Source organism: Topomyia yanbarensis, chromosome 3 (genome assembly GCF_030247195.1).
Source record: "Topomyia yanbarensis strain Yona2022 chromosome 3, ASM3024719v1, whole genome shotgun sequence".
NCBI classification, from domain to species: Eukaryota; Metazoa; Arthropoda; class Insecta; order Diptera; family Culicidae; genus Topomyia; species Topomyia yanbarensis.
Window position 1 is genome coordinate 161,426,784 of NC_080672.1, and position 4,479 is coordinate 161,431,262.

At 42.1% G+C, this 4,479-nt stretch overlaps 1 pseudogene; it reads left to right on the forward strand.

The window, feature by feature from the left end:
* The first annotated feature begins 1,398 nt into the window (after nt 1-1,398).
* Nucleotides 1,399-2,925, forward strand: LOC131692059 (large ribosomal subunit protein eL8-like; annotated as a pseudogene).
* Nucleotides 2,926-4,479: the final 1,554 nt, after the last annotated feature.

The window sequence follows — 4,479 nt, forward strand, 5'->3', positions numbered from 1 at the left end:
GTGAACAATTCCGACGAAACCACTGCCACTTTCGCCAAGCTTGATCACCGTCATAAGTGCGACGCCAGCGGTATAGTGCCAGGAATAGTCGAGAAGAGTGCCAGGACTAGGTCTGTTCCAGTACCAGGAGAAACTGGAAGTACTCCGGAGAAAATCGTTCCTGTGCTCTCTTCTTCTCTTTTTCTTCTTCTGGTAGCAAACCGGAGTAAAAAGGAGCAAATATTTTTGCTTCTCTTTATTCCGGAGTGACTTCCGTGTACTGGAACAAACCTACTGACTTGCCGAGAGCTACAAGATTAAATAGCAGGGCGTTTTTAAAGTGACCGTAGTATAACGTAGAGGCTTTAGGAAGATGATTTATTCAGCAGAATAAGATAGCAAAATTACCCAAAACATAAGAGCTGGCTGCCGAAGTGAATCCACACACATCATCACCTACAGAGGCAAGCAATATTGGAACGCAGCGAAATTCCTCACAATGAATTGATCTCGTTAGGTGAAATTCCAGGAAGTACAATTTTCATAGCACAATTTAGTCGACCCGAAATTGTAGTCCTCAGTCGAGAGAGAGAGAGAGAGAGAGAGAGAGAGAGAGAGAGACTGATAGAGTAGCAGCAGCTAGGAATTTTCTTTCGAAAGCTAGCAGCGGTTTCGCGTATCCTGCGCTAAGTAGAGAGCATTAAGACAGATCTCCGAAGCATGTCAAGTGCTATCAGATGAGAAAAAACCTCGCATCTATGACCAGTACGACAAGGACGGTCTTCTGACCAACGGTTCCGTTCGGTAATACCATAACACACGGCACCGGCGACACATATATTCACGACATACTAATTACTTATCTTTCCGAAAAAGTAAATAAATTGACTATGAAATTTATCATTCGCTGCCTAGTTATTTGGTGCCAATTTGAACAATACAGCAGATAGCTTTATTGCGGTGCCAAAATGATGGCTACTCGGGATATAATATAAATTTACATATAATTTCTCCTCTCTGATATTCTACCAGAATGTATAATCAACGACACGACCAGAAACTTAGATCAATATTGCTTGTGGCAGTAAAAACTGGATTCTAACCACACTGCGCACTTACTATTCTTCTATTGAATTCTTCTCATAGACTGGTTAGCTCGACTGGTCTGTCCATGAAAATACCATCTCTATCACTTGAAATACATGTGATTTGACAGCTCGCAGTTTTCAGTAGCAGTTTGATCACTCGCACTTCGAAAGTGCGGAGTCCAGGTTGGTGGGAAGTGCGCAATATGCCGAAAAAAAATGTCCGAATAATTTATCGCAAGTTACCCGCACATTGAGTTACCCCTCGATACAGACCGTATAATTATTTTCCCAGCAACACTTCTTTGTTCTTGTTTTGATTTTCGGTTGTTAAGCAACAATATGTTATGTTTATATTAATTTTTGCAGTCGGAATAGTGAAAAATAGTATCGATGAAAAATGTTTCCCCCGCTGGGAAACCTTTAAATAAGGCGGACATTTTGAAGCAGAGAAGGATTCAACGATGACGGAACGCTAAGGGCCGATTTCTTCACGCTCGTTTAACGCAAGGGGGCTGAACATCTGCGAACCCACATAAATGGGAATCACTTGAAACGCAAACCATATAACTGTGAGGTTAGTATAGAACCAAATAAATTGCACAGATTATTGTCTAATTTGAATGTTTCGGAATAGGTTTGCCATAAATCTTTTGCACAATCTGGTGACAGAAAGGCTGGCAAAAGCCCTTAGAGCTCATGTTCGTTTGCACACCGGATAGCAACCATAGTTCGTTTTGACACCACCGAAAATGGTGAATAAGAAGCCATCCAAGAAGAAGGTAGCGGGCAAGAAAGTTGCCGCTGCTCCTCTGGCCGTCAAGAAGGTTAAGGTTAAGAAAGTGGTTAATCCGCTGTTTGAGAAACGCATCAAGAACTTCGGCATCGGTCAGAATGTGCAACCGAAGCGTGATCTGTCCCGGTTCGTCCGTTAGCCGAAATACATTTGCATTCAACGACATAAGGCAGTTCTACAAAAACGTCTGAAGATTCCGCCACCGATTAACTCGCAGGCTTTGGATAAACATACCGCCCAGCAGTTGTTCAAGCTGTTGGAAACGTATCGTCCGGAGAATCCGATCGCTACAATCCAGCGCCTAGGCTAAGGCCGAGGCAAAGGCTGCCGGCAAGCCTGAACCACCGGCGAAGAAGGGCAGCTGCGCCAGGGTGCTAACACCGTGGTAAAACTAGTAGAGCAGAAGAAAGCTCAGCTGGTTGTTATCGCTCATGATGTGAACCCAATTGAGTTGGTCATCTATCTGCCCGCTCTGTGCCGCAAGATGGGAATCCCATACTGTATTATCAAGAGAAAATCTCGTTTGGGAACGCTAGTGTATCGCAAGACCTATACGTGCATTGCCCTTACCCAGGTTGACAATTCGGACCGGGCGAAACTGTCCAAACTGGTGGAAACCATTAAGACTAACTTCAACGATCGCAACGAGGAAATTCGCAAGCACTGGGGAGGTGGTCTACTTGGTCCGAAGAGTATGGCTCGCATCGCCAAGCTCGAGAGGGCCAAGGGCCAATTGACGCAGAACACACTGTAAGCTCGACAGTTTGATGGGTGTGTCGATTCAATGTATGCTTAGGTGCATAATCTTGTGTAAGGCTGATTTCTTTCATTCGTGGAAGAATCAGCTGTGGTTAAGAGAATAAAATCTGGAAAAGATAAACGTAAGATACTTTTTGTGGGTTATCTATGGTATGTTATTTCTGATACTGCATTTCAAAGGTCACACTCAAAAGCATCAGAAAGAAGGGCAGGGAAACTGTCGTCCGTTGATGATAAAAACGAATGCAACTGAATCGGCGCTTGCTGCCTCAAGTACCTTGGATCATGAAATGGGAATTAACGAAATATTCGGAGACTAATCGAGTGGTAATGGCGAGTTAAGTAACTCGTTAGCGGTTCTTTTTAGAGAAATTCAGGATAAAAATACTTAAACGTTTCATTTCATGTTTTTTTTCCATAAATTTTATTCATCTCTACGTGCCTTTGCCGCGCAAATAATTACATTCTGACACAATCATTTAATTAATGATATTTGTATATTGGATTACTGTGTTTAGTGTTTAATTTAAATAACCGTGTGTATGCAAATTGCTGTTCGTCAGCTCCGAGCATTGCTAGTGTTCACTGCACTTAGCGATGAGTTGGAATAATGCTACAAAAACTATAGGTCCTCTAGAGCAGCGGTTCTCAACCTTTTTTGTACGACGGACCTCTTAGAAATCAGCCTGGGTTGCTGCGGACCCCCACGGATAAACATCGGTTATGCGTGCTATCGAAATATTATTTTCAGTTTGTTAGGTACCAAGACTTGAAATTTCATTATGCACTCGGAAAATGTATTTTTCTTTGCAGCCCCCTAGGGGTCCGAGGACCCCAGGTAAAGAGTCACTGCTCTAGAGGATGTTTCACTTGGAACAGAAATGCAGATTGGTACACTCAATAATGCAATATACAGCTACTAAACATCCATGTTGTCGTGATATAAGGACAGGTTATATCTACATAGCATCACCTCAGCTACGTGTTAACGAAAGGGCTATATCAGCACTTTAAGCAAAGAAACTAGGGAAGAAAGCAAGCATATATTTGGTAACGGTGCGCATTAAAATCTAAGTTAGAAACCAGTGTGTCAATTTGATTTAGCTATGTCCAGTTCGCTGAATGCTTGCTCCAGGCCGGCAACTTCTTCTTTGGGATGCCTTTCTGTAGATTGCCGATGAAGCCGCTCTCGATGAAATCGCACTTTAATGCATCTGCATAATCACCCATAGCGCTAGCTTTTGAACTTCCTTCCGCTTACTGATAGTTGCCTTTGAATTAGCAATGTGGTCACAACATTACAAAAAGCAATCAAATGATAAATTACTCTATACACTACACAAAATATTCATCCGACAAAAATTTAACTTATTACGATTTTGTAAACAAATAAGTTTGTACATCGTCACCAGGGGTTGCCACGGAAGGTTGTTTGGAAAAAATAACAGATTATTCAGTGTTGCAGGTTTCATACATTTTCCAACCAAATGTCATATTTGACAGTACCAGTTACCTGAGTTACTGAGGGGTAGTCAGATTTACGATACAGTTTCGGAATGCAAGTGTCTAGTCGTGTCGTTGGTATAATGCTCTGCATTATTATTATCACTCCAATCAAATCCTTCTTACTCCTTATTGTCAGTGCCGAGCGCTATTTTGCATTTGCCGGCTAAATCAACGACAATGCGATAATCGACGAAACTTTTGCTGTAATGGAACTTGAACACGAATAATAAATAATTGTTCCATTCGAAAGCGATAACCTTGTTGTCCTCATGTTTGCAGCTATCATACGCTGGTAGGCATTCTGACCAATGGAAACGTTCTTCGATATGGGCATTGAACGATCAAAATCATTTC